The following is an 18,801-nucleotide window of genomic DNA, read 5'->3' as shown; positions in this document are numbered from 1 at the left end:
CCAAAAGAAACTCAAAATGTAACGAATGGTAACTATTGCTTGTGGCCAGAAATCTAAAGGCAAGAGAAAACCAAACCAATAAACAACACATGTTAGGGCGGACTTGTAAAACATACAGCGTCCTTGAAGAAGTAATTGCAAGTGCACACATACCTCAAGGTCACAAGCAGGCGTTCCTCTGGGGAAATGCAGCGTCTCATGTTGGTATTCTGGTAGGTGATTCCAGGGCGAATCTGCGCAAGCAGAAGATCAAATGTGGACACAGACATGCGGCAGAACGCTCAAAATTTTTCGGGGGGACGACGTAAGTCCTCATAGAGAGTATGAAAATGCCCTTTGGAGGTTTGTTGGGCCACAAGTGGATGAACCCAAATGCGACTTCTTCCACGCGTCTGGTGCTGCAGCATGGGTCGGCGTTCACCAAAACGACGCAAAATCATCCACGCAAGAAGCACACGTGCCAGCGACTGAGAAGGCATAATTGTGGCTCAAAACACATGTCAACTGTTGAAACGCACACTGGGGTTTCTGCAGAGGCTGCAACTAAGGCGCAAAACCTGTTTTCCCAGCAAGCAGGGGTTGGGCCAGCAGGCCTATTTGTTGGCTGGCCTCGCATTAACTACCTCTGCGTTTTTTACGCGCGTTTTAAAAGCAGGTTGCGCGTGTTAAAAACACAACAACGCTGCGTATACGCATGCCAAACGCAATGGCATTGCGCGCAATATGCAACGTGTATTACGCGCGCTAAACGCACACGCTCGTGTAAATAAGGCCTTACCCTATGCATCGTATCTTGTTAAAGGCCTAAAAGCTCAATTTTGGTCCCATCAGACCCCTTTTCCATGGTATATTCTAGCCCAATTTTCTTAATCTTCCGCTATCTATTGGATTCATCCAATAGATAACAGACAATAATACTTACTTTCCTGCCTCCTCTTCATATGATTAGGTATATCTATGTTCCACTTTTATTTTCCTTCTTGCGTTAATGGTGTGGTTTACATTTTTAACTCCTTAAGGTCGCTGCCTGTTTTGGACTTCAAGATGCAGCCCCATTTTTCAAATCTTATCTGTCATTTTATGTGATAATAGCTTTGAAATGCATTTACTTATCCAAGTGATTCTGATATTGGTTTTTTTATCCAAAATTTAAAGAAAATTTGGAAAAATAATTAGTTTTCTATAATTGAACTCCCCCGCCTCTAGAAATGGATAATGATACCACACAACTTATTTTTGGTTTATAAATAATGTTTACCATATGTCTTCATTATGTGGGCAATGTTTTTTTATTTTATTGTTTTGGGATGTTATAAGGCTTAGAAACATTATTTTTAGGCATCAATTTAGTTTTGAAGTGGCCTATATATTTTTAAAAAAAACATAAATCACCACATTTTAACAACTGCACCCCTCAGAGAATTCAAATAGCATTTAGAAAGTTTTTTTTAACACTTTAAAGCAAATTAAATTAAAGCAAATATTCTGAAAATATTTCATTTTAATCCATTTATTTCTGTAATACAGCAGGCGTTAACAGAAAAACACAACTCAATATTTATTACCAGGATTATGCCGTTTTCAGAAATATCCCATATGTGGCCCTAGTGTGTTACTTGAATAAATCACAGGCCTCAGAATTGAAGAAGCACCTTGTAGATTTTAGGGGGTCCTTTTTAAGTATGCTTTTGAAGAGTCCTTGAGGTGTGAAACATAAGAAACACCCCGTAAAAGACCCCATATTGGAAACTACACCACTCAAGGTAATTATCTATGGTTGTAGTGAGCGTTTTTACTACACAGGTGTTTCATACATTTTATTAGAATTAGGCCGTGAAAAAGAAAAATATATTTTTTTCCAATAATATGTAGTTGTAGATTAAAATTTGTAATTTTCACATAGAATTCAGGACATGAAGCAACATAAAAATATGGCATGACTCAGAAGGAAACAAAAGCTATTTGGCTTTTGGAGCACAGATTTTGCTGGAACGGTTTTCTGATGCCATGTCGCATTTGCAAAGCTCCGGAAGTACCAATACAATGGAAACCCCCCCCCCCAAAAAGACCCCATTTAGGCGTGTAGTTAGCATTTTGACCCCACAGGTATTTCAGCGAATTTATTTAAAATGGAGACGTAAAAATGTTTTTAACTACTAGGCTTTGTGGAAGCCATGTTGCATTACCTTGAGGTACCAGTACAGTAAAAACCCAGAGAAGTAACACCATTAGAAACTACCCCCTCACAGGAATTGATTTAGAGGAGTAGTGAGCTTTTAGATGCTACAGGTATTTTGCAGAAATTAGAGCTGAATGGATGTTGCAGAGTAAAAATTAAAACATTTTCATAGATATGCCATTTCAGTGTCCAATATGCTGTGCCCAGCTTGTGCCACTGTAAAAATACAGCTCTCTAATTATTATGCTGTGTTTCCTGGTTTTATACAACAATCTACATATGGCCCTAACTTTTTGCCTCGACATACGACAGGGCTCAGGAGTGAAAGACCAACATGCGTATTTGAGGCCTGATTTGGTGATTTACACAGTATTACCCACAACTGCAAAAGCTCTGAGGTGAAAAATAAAAGAAACCCCAAAAAAGTGATCCCATTTTAAAAACGACACTACTCAAGGCGTTTTCAGGTGTTTTCCAGAAATTTGTGATCAATGGATGTTGCAGTAAAAAATGTCCAAAATTTTTTTTTCACAGATTCAATCTTCTGCCAAATATGTTGTGCCCAATTTGTGCCACTGGAGACACACCCCCCATAAATATTTACCCAGGTTTACTCGAGTACGGAAAATACTGTCACGGCTATGGGATATGTGGACCCACTAGGCCACTCCGCCGTAGTGGAGTAGCAGCTGGCAAAACAGCAGTCAATAATAGTCTTTAGGACAAGAATACCTGGATAGAAGATTAGGCAGACACTTGGCGTAGAAGACGATTGGCATAGAAGATGTTTGATGTAGCAGTCATTTGGTGTAGCAGATGTTTGATGTAGAATACACTTGGCACATATGACACTTGGAACAGAGATAACACATGGAAAAGATGAAACTCTCGACTCCCATACTAGACTTTGCACTGGAACAAACACATTGATGGATATGGGATTCGGGATAAAGGATACAGGACACACCTAAGGGACCATTTGCAATAACGAACATGAGCAGACACAACAATGCTCAGGCAAGGAGGAAGAGGGCAGAGTTCTTTTTATACAACAGGGTGAGTAGGGATTGGATAGGGAGCTTTTTGTAGGTGGGCACGCTGGCCCTTTAAGGCGCTGCACCCTAGGCAGAGCCGTAGAACAGAGCGGCCGTGTGTGCTGGCGTCTCCGAGGAGGGAGATGCCGGCTGGTTCTCATCTGGCTGCGGTTGCGGCCGCCATCAGGTAAGCGATGCCAGCGGTCCGCGAACGCAGCCATAACAGTACCCCCCTTTACGCCCCCTCTTATTAACTCCGGAGCTTGAGAGGAATATCCTAATGAGAATTGCAGCATCCTCATTCTCTTCAGGCTCCCAAGAACTCTCCTCAGGACCAAACTGTTTCCAGTACACCAGGTAGAAGGTCCTCACTCCTACCCTCTTCTAGTCCAGGATCTCGTTCAAAGATGTCAGAAGAACCGCAGGGAGCAACTGTAGACCCAGGGATTTGCTGAATTTGGTAGAAGCTGTACCCAATTGTCTTTTGAACAGAAACAAAATGACGAAGATAATGCTCAAGTACCTGGCTGAGCCTTTCAACCTGGCCATTAGACTGCAGGTGATAAGCGGAAGAAAACTCCAATCTCACATCTGAAAGTCTACATAAGGCTCTCCAGAATTTAGATGTGAATTGTACACCCTGATCTCACACAATACGGAGGGGGAGGCCGTGCAAATGAAAGATGTGCTGGATAAACAAACTTGCCAGACGAGGAGCAGAGGGAAAGCCGGTTAAAGGAATGAAATGTGCCATCTTGGAGATGCGGTCCACCACGACCCAGAGCGGAGTACATCCAGAAGAAGGAGAAAGGTCAGTAATAAAATCCATGGCGATGTGTTGCCGGAGAGCATCAGGAACTGGCAGAGGTAGGAGCGGGTTTAGAATTAGTAGCCTTGCTTTGGGAAAAGTTTGTACATGAAGAAACATAGTCCTGAACATCTTTCTGTAGCATGGGCCACCAGTAGTGACAAGCAATAAAGTCCTGAGTTTTACGAACACCAGAGGGACCAGCCAGTTTAGAAGCATGTCCCCAGCAAAGAATTCTTCTCCTGTCAGCTAGATGGACAAAAATCTTTCCAGGTGGAATGTCCTTGATTTGCAGATGGTTATCAGCAATAATCCTAGAAGGATCAATAACATGTTGAGGACATTCTTCTGAGTCGTTAGTCTCAAACGACCGGGACAGAGCATCGGACTTAATACAAGAAAAAATATATGAAGGAACTCCTCCAGCTCACCTTGTCACAGAAGGATATAGGAATCAGCAACACGGATCCTCGTGTCGGCACACGCAGAAGGTATGGCAGAAACAGGGAAGTTGGATCCAGCGCTGGGAGTGTGGTAGAGGTAAAACGGAAAACTAGTTTCCAAGTTTAATTGTTCTCGGTTAAAAATCGAAGCACAGGGGCTACGAAAAAATAAAGTGACAGGTAGGTCAGTCCAGAGTACAGAGAGATGAAGTGCAAAGGCGGTAGCCTACGCGTTTCAGACCTTTGCTAGGTCCTTAGTCATGGCTTATAGTAAGTACTTTACTATAAGCCATGACTAAGGACCTAGCAAAGGTCTGAAACGCGTAGGCTACCGCCTTTGCACTTCATCTCTCTGTACTCTGGACTGACCTACCTGTCACTTTATTTTTTCGTAGCCCCTGTGCTTCGATTTTTAACCGAGAACAATTAAACTTGGAAACTAGTTTTCCGTTTTACCTCTACCACACTCCCAGCGCTGGATCCAACTTCCCTGTTTCTGCCATCGGACTTAATGTTTTTGTCCGCAGGACTGAAATGAAGCAGGAATTTAAATCTAGCAAATAACAATGACCATCTGACTTGACGAGGGTTTAGTAGTTGTGCAGACTGTAAATATTTAAGATTTTTTTGACCTGTGAAGATGATGATGGGATGAGCAGCCCCCTCCAGCAGGTGTCTGCACTCTTCTAAGGCCAACTTGACGGCGAGTAATTCTCAATCCCCAATAGAATATTTGCACTCTGCAGTATAGAAGTGTTTGGAGGAAAAATCCACATGATACTGCCTTCCCCTTGGAATTCTTTTGAAACAGGAGTATTCCAGCACCAATGGAAGAGGCGTCAACCTCTAATGAAAACTGTCATGTCACATCAGGATGATGAAGGACGGAAGTAGAGGTGAAGGCGCTCTTAAGGTCGGATAATGCAGACTCTGCCTCAGGGATCCAATTCTTAGTGTTCACTCCCTTTTTAGTAAGAGCTGAGATAGGAGCAGTTAGGGACGAGAAATTTGGGATGAAATGTCGATAAAAATTAGCAAATCCTAGTAATCTCTGTATGGCTCGGAGACCTTGAGGACATGGCCACTCCAAGACAGACTTCACTTTCTCCGGATTTATTTGTAAACCATGATCAGAGATAATATAGCCCAGGAAGGGCAAAGATTTTCTTTCAGATATGCACTTATCAAGTTTAGCGTATAAACTGTAACCCCTTAACCGCGACAGGACTTGGCGAACATGCTTCCAATGCGTCGTCAGATAAGGTGACAAAATATAGATGTCGTCCAGATAAACCACTCAGACATACAGAAGATCACAGAAGATCTTGTTTATAAAATCCTGAAACACCGCTGGAGCATTACACAGTCCAAATGGCATTATGAGATACTTATAGTGACCGTCTAAGGTGTTGAATGCGGTTTTCCATTTGTCACCCTTGGGAATACAGCTCACGTCATAGGCCCCACGTGGATCCAGCTTAGTGAAAATCTTGGCTACACGAACTCTATCGAAGAGCTCGGAGATAAGCGGCAAGGAGTACTTATTTTTTACAGTCATTAAGTTTAACCCACGGTAATTGATGCATGGTCGGAGTGATCCATCCTTTTTCTTCACAAAGAAGAATCTGGCACTGGCTGGTGAAGAAGATTGATGAACCCCCTCTCCAGGTTCTCCTTGACATACTCCGACATGGCCTGGGTTTCAGAGAGCAACGCAATAGGACAATTGTAAAGATGATGAGGAGGAAGGACCTCTGCCTCCTTCTTGCTAAAGACATCCGCGTAATTAGCATATTGTGGAGGTAGTCCAGTAAGAGACAGGGGTAGTGGAGAAAGAACAGGACGAACCTGAGGCAGACAGCGGTGAACACATCGGGGACCATATTAGAGGACCACCGCGCTATTGATTCCGTCAAAAACACAGAACCCTGTCACAACAGTGACAAACGGAAACCATTAGCAAAGCTTCCATCACCATTGAGATCAATGGTGATGCAAACGGAAGCTAAGGTTTCCGTTTGCCTTTCCGTTGAGGGGTTCCCCTGACGGAAAGTTCAGACGAAACCCCTCAACGTTGATGTGAACAGGGCCTTAAACTGAAAGAATGTTCCCATCTGGTCTGCACATCAGGGTAGAAAATTAGCATAGTGGGAGCAAACACAACAGTGGGCAATATCTCTGGAATGGAGGGTCCAGTAAAATTTTAAAAACTGCGCTGGAATCAGGAAGCCAACACATACACAACTCTTTTAAAATATACTAAATACTTGAAAATAGCAAAGACATGATGTGCACTTTTGCAATTTTTCAGTACTGTGACTTTATGCCTTTATACAGACACACAAAAAAACATTTATGTACATAAGAAAAATATAAAGCCAAATCAAGATGTACATCATTCAGTGCTGCTGTAATTGGATCTCTTTGTTTAGTGAACAATAACTAACCCTCTCTCTCTCTCTCTCTTTATATATATATATATATATATATATATATATATATATATATATATATATATATATATATATATATATCTAGATATCTAAATACATATATATGTAGATATCTATATATGTATATACATATATATATAGAAACCAGCATAAAATATAGTAACGGCACCAGGACTTCAAGACAGATGAAAAACAGGGTGGATTTATTCACCTCAAACACAGCAACGTTTCGGTTCAACAGGAACCTTTCTGAAGCCAGGGATGGCTTGAGAAAGGTTCCTGTTGAACCGAAACGTTGCTGTGTTTGAGGTGAATAAATCCACCCTGTTTTTCATCTGTCTTGAAGTCCTGGTGCCGTTACTATATTTTATGCTGGTTTCTGTCTAAAAAGAAGAGGAATTGATTCATCCCCTGGTGACGAGCACATGGCCTGATTTTCCAGATTCGTGGAGTGCTGTGTTTACTTGCTCTTGTTGTGTATATATATATATATATATATATATATATATATATATATATATATATATATATAGAAACCATAGGACAAAGTAACGCCACCAGGACTTCCAGATAGATGAAAAAAGGGTGGATTTATTCACCTCAAGTGACCTTACAAGTGACCCTTTCACACAATGCAGATTTGGTCAGTATTTTGCATACTTTTTTATGCCCTCCCAGTTTTGACTGTATCTCTCTATTGTTCTCTCTTATCTAATTCCGTCAGTTCAGCTGAACTGATGGCTCAGCTGAGAGCGGATCCTGTGTGTGTCTAACACACAGGACCCACCTAATATCGATCATATGTAAGTTCATCAACTCAGATGTTATCAATATTAGTTGGATCCTTTGTCAGGGACACACAGGCCGCGCTCTCAGCCAAGCCGCCAGTTTAGCTAAATTGATGGAATCGGCTGAGAGAGAACGATACAGCTTCCATGTATACAGGATACATAGAAGTTGTATTGTATAAAGTAAAAAAAAAATAATAAAAGTAAATTAGAAAAGTGCTTAAAAACACAAAATACATTCATTTAATAATAATAAAAAAGGTGTATATATCTTTTAAAAATACCGTTATTCTTATATGGAGCAGAGGGGTGTTTTGGGCCTGCAGAGATCTGCACATAGGGACTAATTTGCTCTCTTAAAAAAACGTTGGTATGGTACTGGAAACAAACAACTTGTGCTACTGTTAGTAATGCTGCGATATTAGTTATAATTTATAAAAGGGACATGATTAACATGGATGATAGATTCACACTTACATAAATAGCGTGGATGTTTTAAAATGCTGTTTGCTAATCATGGTTAGCTATGAACGCTATGATTCAACTAATGTAGGCCAACTCAGAACATTTAAATCTGTTTTGGATTAACAAACCTGTTTGTACAGTTTGTTATCTTTAAAAATTATTAAATTGCAGAGACCTAAGTACAAAAAGTCCAGGCATGAATCAAAACAACAGCCTTTATTTGCACAGCGAGACTGTAAGTAATCACTGTGAAACCTGCATTTCGTTATTTTCCGATTTATGCATGTTTTTCTTCTTTGAATGCACACTTTTTTGGTAGGTGTAATATGATGTCCTTAAATGATAAGTTCATTTATTATTGGTGAAGGTGCTGTACAGTAGTAAACACTTCATTGCAGACATAGAATTATTACCTTGCTGCCACAAGCCATTTTAAGTTTTTTTCATTTAGTTTTTTCCTCCCTGACTTCCAAAAGCCATAACTTTTTATTTTTCAGTTGATATAGCCGTATGAGGGCTTGTTTTTTGCAGAACGAGTTCTAGTTTTGAATGGCCCCATTTAATTTATCGTATAGCCTACTGGCAAACATTTTTTTTTTGTAGGGTGGAATGGAAAAAAACTGTACTTCCTCCATTGTTTTTTGGGTTTCATTTTTACGCCAATCATTGTGTACTAGAAACAACATGTTTACTTTATTCTGTGGCTCAATACTATTAGGGTATGTTCACTAGCAAACTCAAAAACGTCTGAAAATACGGAGCTGTTTTCAAGGGAAAACAGCTCCTGATTTTCAGACGTTTTTTAAGCCACTCGCATTTTTCGCTGCGTTTTTTACGGCTGTTTTTGGAGCTGTTTTCAATAGAGTCTATAAAAAACAGCTCCAAAAACGTGCCAAGAAGTGTCCTGCACTTCTTTGTCGCGGCCGTTTTTTTACGTGGCTGTTTTTCAAAACGGCCCGAGTAAAAAAACGGCCCGTCGGAACAGAACGCTGTTTTTCCCATTGAAATCAATGGGCAGATATTTGGAGGCGTTCTGCTTCCGATTTTCCGGCCGTTTTTCGGTAGTTTACGGCCGTGTGAACATACCCTAATGCCGATACCAAATTTAGAAAAGTTTTTTATTATTATTTACTACTTTTACAAAGAAAAAAATATTTCTCAAAAACAATGGGAGAAATGTATTAAGACTACACCAGTCTTAAAGGGAAGGTGTCATTAATTTTAAATTTTTTAATATAATATTGCTTTTAATGTAATATTTTCAAAAATTTTATTAAATTGTGTTCTCATGTTTTACTTTTTTATGTTTTCTGACTTTTACTTCTCTATGGGACTGCCATTTTTTTTCAATCTCTGTATGACACATCGACACGATTAACGACACACACACAGTGATGGAATACGGCCCATACAACCCCATAGAGAATGCGAACGGAAGCCGTTCCATTCGCAGTTGCGTGCACCGTCTGTGTGGGAACGGTGAATGCGCCGCTCCCACACAGACCAAAACGAAGCTTGTTCGTAGAGCGAAATCTGGCGCCATTTTCATGTGGACCGGAAGTCGATGCCGGACAGTAAGATGACGACTTCCGGCCGCGGCTTCCGGCCATATGTTCAACGAAGTGAAGGCGCAAGGAAGAGGAGCGTAGACCAGCAGAGGCGGCGGCAGGAGCAGGTAATTTATGTTCGTGTGTATTATGTTCGTGTGTATTATATTCGTGTGTATTATGTTCGTGTGTATTATGTTCGTGTGTATTATGTTCGTGCATTACTGTCTGCTGAGCCTTGTATCTAATCCTCCTACACAGTGCTGTCACTCAGAAAATGGCGGCACACTGTGTAGGAGGTTTGAAGACATTCAAACCCTTCTTTCTCCTGGCACTAGCCAGAAGAAGGGAGGGAGTATTGTGTGAGGACACTAGAGGAATGTGTGTTCACCCCAAATTTGCAGCATACATCAATGAGGTTGCTTTACCACAGTGACCATGCTGCAATTTTGGGAACTGCTCCCTCTAGTGACCAGCACATGGAAATGTTATCAATTAGAATCTAATTTATAATATTTCCTGACTTGTGGAAAAAATAAAAAAATTAAAACAATGTGTAATCACTCAAATACTAATTGTTTAACTGAAAAAAATAAATAATTCTAGCGACACATTCCCTTTAAAGAGGACCTGTCACTAGTTTATTAATGCCCTATCTCCTAACTAATCTAATAGGTGTTATGATGCTGATAACTACAGTGTGATTTTTTTTTCAAATTTTTTTTATTATTTGCAAAGTTATAAGCACTTTTCTAAATATGCTAAATTGACTATACTTGCCAAATGGGAGGTTACCCTTTCTTTTCACTCTGAGCGGCGTAATGTTTTCTGTATGACGCTGTCCAATCAGCATATAGTTTTCCCCCTTCTCTGCCCAACAACACAGCCTGATCATATAGTATTCAGCTTCTATTCCCGACTGTGTTTTCAACTGGTGATCTCTCCAATTGTTTCACAGCTAGAACTGCGATCCTGGTGTTATATGAAAGATTAGACTCTCTAGGTGATCCAAAGCCTGAGATATGGCTGTTTGAAGTGATCCCCCTTCCCTCCAGCCTTAGGGCATGACCACACGTGGCGGATTTCCTCCGCAACTGTCCGCATCAATGCCGCACAGAATCTGCGTTGCAGATTCTGCTGCGGATCTGCACAAAATGTGCAGTAAATTGATGCGGACTAGCTGCTGCGGACTGCGGGAAAAGTGCTTCCCTTCTCCCTATCAGTGCAGGATAGAGAGAAGGGACAGCACTTTCCCTAGTGAAAGTAAAAGAATTTCATACTTACCGGCCGTTGTCTTGGTGACGCGTCCCTCTTTCGGCATCCAGCCCGACCTCCCTGGATGACGCGCCAGTCCATGTGACCGCTGCAGCCTGTGCTTGGCCTGTGATTGGCTGCAGCCGTCACTTAGACTGAAACGTCATCCTGGGAGGCCGGACTGGAGACAGAAGCAGGGAGTTCTCGGTAAGTATGAACTTATATTTTTTTACAGGTTGCTGTATATTGTGATCGGTAGTCACTGTCCAGGGTGCAGAAACAGTTACTGCCGATCGCTTAACTCTTTCAGCACCCTGGACAGTGACTATTTACAGACGTCTCCTAGCAACGCTCCCGTCATTACGGGAGCCCCATTGACTTCCTCAGTCTGGCTGTAGACCTAGAAATACATAGGTCCAGCCAGAATGAAGAAATGTCATGGCAAAAAAGCAAGACGCATCCGCAGCACACATGACATGTGCATGACAGCTGCGGACTTCATTGCGGAACTTAGAATCTCCATTGAAGTCAATGGAGAAATTCCGCCATGAGTCCGCCACTGCTCCGCAACAGACAGAGCATGCTGCGGACACCAAATTCCGCTCCGCAGCCTATGCTCCGCAGCGGAATGTTACGCATCGTCTAAACGAACACTTCTAAATAGAAGTGGAAGTCAATGCAGAAACGGCTCCGCTGCGGATTAACGCTGCGGAGTGTCCGCAGCGGAATTTAAGTGAAATTCCGCCACGTGTGAACCCAGCCTTAGTCTCTCACACTGTGTGAAGCAGTTTCATGTTGATAGAACAGCCTCAGAGGCTGTGAGGTAGCTCCACCTCAGGAGAATCGCCGGTGTTGACACCCACTTGTCTAGTATAGCCTCATTTGCATGCTTAGAAAAAAGCTCATAACTTCTAAAATAATAAACTTTTTGGGACACAATTTCACTAGCATTATAAGTGTGACAGCGCCTATTAGATTAGCTAGGAGATTGGACAAAACTAGTGACAGATACTTTTTAATAAAAAGCAATCTAGATGCAACAAATTTACTAAGGCACACGCCTCTTAATAAATGTACTGCCTCTTCGGCTGTCCGTGCAACACTAATGAAATCTATGCCAGCCAGAAGCTGACGTAGATTTCCGCTATAATGTATGCCAGATTCTGGCGGAAATTATAATCAATGTGCCGGGCTGTGGTGGCTACGCTCACTTCAGCTAACCTCTGCCCACTTTTTGAAAAGTGGCGAAAGCAGGGGAAACATCCCAAAAGTAGATTTTTTTGGAACTTTCGATTTGTTTGTGACATTTGGCCTAGAAACTTTGTTAACTTTCTCCCAATGTGTTTTGTGTCACCATATTCTGAGAGCTATAACTTTATTATTTTTCTGGTGATTGAGTAGTGTGGTAGGCTTGTTTTTGCGAGGTGAGCTGTGATTTTATTGGTTCGAATTTTGGGTACATACGACTTTCTGTTCACTTTTTGTTCCATTATGATTTTTTTTAAAAAGCAATTCTGGAAGTTTTTATTTTTGCGGGTTACATAACACATTAACATAGTTTGGACCTTTACAGACGTAGAAATACCAATTATTTTTATTATTTACATTACTTTAGTGGAAAAAATTGTAAAAGGGGGTATTTTGAATAAACAATATTTTTTATTTATTTTAAATTACTAAAAACTTTCTATAACATTTTTAGATAATTTGTTTTAACTCCCCTTAGGAGACCTAAACAATCAATTGTTTGATCACTGATACAATACATTGCAATGCTTATTTATTGCAGTTTACTGTAATTTTCTCCCACTCCTATTAATAGGAGCACAAAAATGACATTAGGCCTCCAGGGCTGCCATGACAATTATTGGCCCCCTGCAAATGCATAGTTGAGGGAAGTAAATTAATGATGAGGGGACCCCCTCTTTCTCTTAGCTTAGATGCTGTGGTCGCTATTGACATGTGTCACTTTATGTGGTAATAAATTTGGAATGCTTTTATGTATGCAAGCCATTCTGAGATTTTTTTTCTCGTGACACAATGTACTTTATGTTAGTGGTAAATTTGGTCGATATATTCAGTGTTTATTTGTGAAAAAAAACAAAATACAGAGAAAATGTTCAAAAATTTGCATTTTTCTAAATGTAAATGTATTTTCTTGTAAGACAGATGGTAATACCACACATAATAGTTACTAGTTAACATTTCCTGTATGTCTACTTTATGCTTGCATCGTTTTTTAACAGTACTTTCTAGGACGTTACAAGACTTAGAACTTTAGCAGCAATTTCTCACATTTTCAAGAAAATTTCAAAAGGCTATTTTTTCAGAGACTAGTTCAGTTCTGAAGTGGCTTTGAGGATCTTATATATTAGAAAGTCCCCATAAATCACCCTGGACTCCTCAAAGCACTCAAAACAGCATTCAGAAAGTTTCTTAGCACTTTAGTTTTTCACAGGATTTAAGGCAAAGTAGAGGGGAAATTTAAAATTTTCATTTTTTTTGCCAAAATTCATTGGTAATACATTTTTTTCTTTAACACAGAAAGTTTTAGCAGCGAAATGAAGCTCAATATATATTACCCAGATTGTGCAGATTTTAGAAATATCCCACATGTGGCCCTAGTGCGCTAATGGACTAAAGCACAGGCCTCAGAAGCAAAGGAGCACCTAGTGGATTTTGGGGCTGCCTTTTTTTAGAATATATTATAGGCACCATGTCAGGTTTGAAGTGGTCTTGTGGTGCCAAAACAGTGGAAACCCCCAAAAGTGACCCCAAACTACACCCCTCAAGAAATTTATCTAGGGGTATAGTTAGCATTTTGACCCCACAGTTTCTTTACTAAACTTATTGAAATTAATCTGTAAAAATGAAAATCTTTTTTCTGAAACAATTTAGAAATCTTTAAATTTTACAAGGAATAAATGAAACAAAGCACCCCAACATTTGTAAAGCATCTTCTCCCGATTACGGAAATGCCCCATATGTGGTAATAAACTGCTGTTTGGGCCCACAGCAGGGCTCAGAGGAGCACCATTTGGATTTTGGAGAGCAGATTTGTCTGGAATAGTTTTCAGTACCATGTCGTGCTTGCAATGCCCTGGAGAGACCAAAACAGCAGAAAACTATGCCCCTCAAGGAATATTTCTAGGGGTATAGTTAGCATTTTGACCCCACATGTTTTTTGCAGAATTTATGGGAACTATGCCGTGAAATTGAAAATCTAAAAGCACCCCAACATTTGTAAAGCAAAATCTTCTGAGCACAGCAATACCCCATATGTGGTAATAAACTGCCTTTTGGACACACGGCAGGGTTTAGAAAGGACGGAGCGCCATCTGACTTTTGGAGCTCAAGTTTTGCTGAAATGGTTTGCGGCGCCATGTCGCATTTGCAAAGCCACTGAGGGGCCAAAATAGTGCAGACCCCGCAAAAGTGACCCCCATTTTGGAAATTACACCCCTGATGGAATTTATCTAGCGGTATAGTGAGCATTTTGACCCCACTGTCTTTCTGCTGAATTTATTGGAATTAGGCAGTGAAAATAAAAATCGACATTCTTTCCACTAAAATGTTGCATTTTTTTCATTTTCACAAGGAATAAAGGAGAAAAAGCACCCCAACAATTGTAAAGCAATTTCTCCCAAGTACGGCAATACCCCATAAGTGGTAATAAACTGCTGTTTGGACACACCGCAGGGCTCAGAACGGCAGTAGTGCTACTTGACAAGTAGATTTTAGTTGATTGCTTTTTGGGCGCCATGTCGTATTTGCAGAGCCCCTGAGGTACCAGTACAGTAGAAACCCCTGAGAAGTGACTCCATTTTGGAAACTATACCCCTCTGGGTAATCATCTAGGGGTGTAGTGAGCATTTTGATCCCACAGGTGTTTCATAGATTGTATTAGAATGAGGCAGTGAAAATAAAATAAACATTTTTCCCCAAAAATATGTAGTTTTGCGGACAATTTTTTTTTCACAATGGATAATAGGAGAAAAAACAACACACAATTTGTTACCTAATTTCTCACGAGTATGGCAATACCCCATGTGTGGCCCTAAACTGCTGTTTGGCACATGGCAGAGCTCAAAATGTAAGGAGCGCCATTTGGCTTTTAGAGCGCAGATTTTGCTGGACGGGTGTCCGGGCGCCATGTCGCATTTGCAGAGCTCCCTTACTTACCAGAGTAGAGTGTAAAACCCTGAGAAGTGACCCCATTTTGTAAACTACACCCCTCAAGGCATTTATAATTTGCCTGGACATATGACAGGGCTTAGGAGTGAAAGAGCAAATGCGCATGTGAGGCATATTTTGGTGATTTTCGCAGCATTGGCCCACAATAGCAGGGCCCCCAAGTAGTGACCCCCATTTTGGAAACTACACCCCTCAAGGCATTTTTTAAGAGGTGTAGTGAGCATTTTGACCACACAGGTTAGTTTTTTTTTTTTATTATAAATGAATGCTCAGTGGATGGTGCAAAGTGAAAATTGCAAATTTACACAGGTATATGCCATTTTAGTGCACAATATGTTTTGCCCAGTTCATGCTACTGAAGACAAATACCTCAAACTGTTAAGCGGGTTCTCCCAGGTATGGCGATGCCATATATGTGGATGTAAACTGTTGTTTGGGCACGCTGCAGGGCTCAGAAGGGAGGGAGAGCCATTTGGCTTTTGGAGCGCAGATTTTGCTAAGTGGTAGTTTTGTTTGGGGTTTTGCTGGTATTTCAGTTTATAATGTAAGGGTATATGTAAGCTGTGCGGAGAATATCAGGGCATAATAAGAGGGTATAATAATGCGGTAAATAAATAATAATTCATAGATGTGGGGCCAGTGTCACATTGAAAAATGGTGCCCAATCTTATCCGCTTTTGGAACGCTCTGCACATTTTGCATCACCATATTCTGAGAGCCAGAACTTTATTTTTTCTCCACCGGAGCTGTGTGAGGGCTTATTTGTTGCGGTACAATCTGTAGATTTCACTGGTACCATTTTGGTGTACATGCGATTTTTTGATCACTTTTTATTAAATTTTTTGGCAAGCAAGGTGACCAAAAACCAGCAATTCTGATAATGTTTTTTATTCTTTTTTTTTTTTACAGCATTCACCATGAGCTATGAATGACAATTTTACATTATTCTGTGGGTCGATACGATTACGGGGATACCATATGTATATAGTTTTTGTTTTTTTTGCAGCGTCTGCACACTTTTGTTTCAAATAATTTCTTTTTTGTGTCGCCATATTCTGAGTGCCATAACTTTTTTATTTTTCTGTCAAAAAAGCTGTGGGAGGGCTTGTAGTTTTTAATGGTATAATTTTGGGGTACATGCAACTTTTAGATCACTTTTTTTATTATTTTTTGGGAGGGGTAGAGACTAAAAAAACAGCGGTTCTGGAATTGTTTTTATTTGATTTTTTTACAGTGTTCACCATGCAGGTAAAATAGCGTGATATTTTTATAGTTCTGTCATTACGGATGCGGTGATACCCCATATGTGTACCTTTTTTAATGTTTTACGTTTTTTCTATAATAATAGACTTATTATGGGAAAAAAGGCTGTTATAGTTTTTTTTAACTTGAAAATTTTATTTTTTTTACTTTTTTACAACATTTTTATTAGCTTGTTTTAACTTTTTTTTTGTGCCACTAGGATACTTGAATTCATGAAGCCCTGAACGCTATTCTAATACACTGCACTACCTACATAGTGCAGTGTATTGGAGCTGTCAGCTATTCACTGACAGCAAGCCTATTAGGCTTTGCCTCCTGGCGGAGCCTAATAGGCTTCCGTATTAGGAAGCCATTGTTAGGTTATGGTTGCCATAGCAACCATCGTAACCCCCGCGGGTGCCGATGGTTGCCATTAGCAACCATAGGGTGCCATCTAACCACCTAGACGCAGCGATCAAATGGGTTAATCGGCCGTATCGGAGCCTAGCTCCGGTCCTGGCCTTTACAGCGGGGTGTCGGACAGCCGATACCCGGTGGTGATGGCGCTGGCACAGCTTCTGAACCTAAAAGAGTATCAGGCACTGGGCCGTGCTGGAAAACTGCATAGATGAGCACTAGTGGTGCTGATAGCAGCTGGCCGCTGTGTCATGGCATTTTTGTTTCAAAATTGGTGTGCCGGATACTCTTTTATACTCATCTTCAGGTTGGGCCCCTATCCATGCAAAACCCCATCCTTCCACATATCTGGTGCTGTCTGAACCTATACATAGCTTCTGAGCCAGCGCCATCTCATACACATTCACAAGGAGCTGTGATTGGTCAGTCTGCTGTGACTGACCAATCACAGCGATCGCCAGCCGGGGACCACTGTGATTTGTCCCCTGCCATCTTACTGTGCCGATTAACTGTCATAAATGGTTGATCGCACAGTTCTGTCACCCTGTCCTTTGACAGTGTGACAGTTTTCAGCCAGGACGCATCGGTACGTCTCGGTGCCTTAATGCAATGCAATACAGGACGTACCGGTGCATCCTGGTGCGGTAAGGGGTTAACAGTACATTGAGTCCTTTTAAATTATATTTCAAAACAATGTGATGCCGTCCAGAAATGCGAATAAGGGAAGGACAATTTCTGTTGGTCGCCAAGGCAGTGGTTTCAGAATGGCCTCCCCTACCTTAGTTCCTAAAGTTCAGCTTTATAGTTGCTTGCCTAAGTTGCACCTTAGACAATTGCTTACTCCACCCATCCCTCATGCCACCCCTGAATGCAATGTCCTTACATAGTGAATACAAACATACACTGACCTCTGAGAAAGAGTTTGCTTGGGGAGATGTTTGTGCACATGACATAAAGACATGTGGCTTCTTCAGAAGTGCTGGCAGGTAAATCATAGTCGTCAATCAAGTCCAAAACATTATTAAATTCTCACAGAAAAAAAACCCTACTGGTGGACTTAAAACCCGATAAAATGGGAAATGAGTAACATGTAACATAAAAATTCTCCCCCTAAATCCATGGGTGAAGCTAAACGCTCATCGGTCCCGGTACAAAAGATCAGCTTGGACGATGCTAGGGTCTTAAAATATTAGGGGCACAAGTCCCAAGATGTAGAGCATGTCCTTCCCAAAAAAAAACAACATAATATATAGCAATCTATAAGACTGTAACCCCTATATATATATGCCACTGGATAGGATTAGCAACACATGATCGGATTAGATGCATTGGCTCAGGAGACAGTATCACACATGGGTCACTCATGGGTCCTCAAGTGGACCCAGCACTACGCCCGGAACCGAAGAGGACCCGACTCAGGAACAAGGAGGGTAACAATGTGGAGAAGTTACTGTTGTAACAGCGGCTAGTGTCGTTTCAACTTTTTGAAACGACAACTTTTGACAAACATGGTACGGAGGCCATAACCCCCTAGATTCAGACCTCGGACACAACAGCTACCCCTATATCTACGCCACTGCCTACATCTATTTTTAAATTGTTTACCTTTACCATAACATATAGCAAAAATTGTAATCACACACTGCTAAAAGCAAAAGTGAACATGGTTCTGTTTCCAAGCTCTACAAGCAAGGCTAAGTTTACATCCATTGAGCCTTATTTTGCCGTTTAGGTGCAATTGGTCCGTTTTTGTAGGCAGTTTACATGTATAATATTGTATATGGACAGTACTATGCACTTATAAAATCCTGGCTCCCCTCTCTCGACTCTGCGTGTGGATGCTGGCGCACATGGACATGTGCAGTCTGTATCTTACGGTCGCCGGGACAGGGTTGTCGCGCCGCGAGTGTTTGCCGAAGACCTGGCCATATAATGAATGGCCCCATTATACCAGTCCAGGTGGGTTCAGAATCCTTA

This window comes from Rhinoderma darwinii, chromosome 2 (genome assembly GCF_050947455.1).
Source record: "Rhinoderma darwinii isolate aRhiDar2 chromosome 2, aRhiDar2.hap1, whole genome shotgun sequence".
In the NCBI taxonomy this organism is placed as follows: Eukaryota; Metazoa; Chordata; class Amphibia; order Anura; family Rhinodermatidae; genus Rhinoderma; species Rhinoderma darwinii.
The sequence above is the reverse complement of the archived record's forward strand: the minus strand, read 5'-3'. Positions refer to the sequence as shown.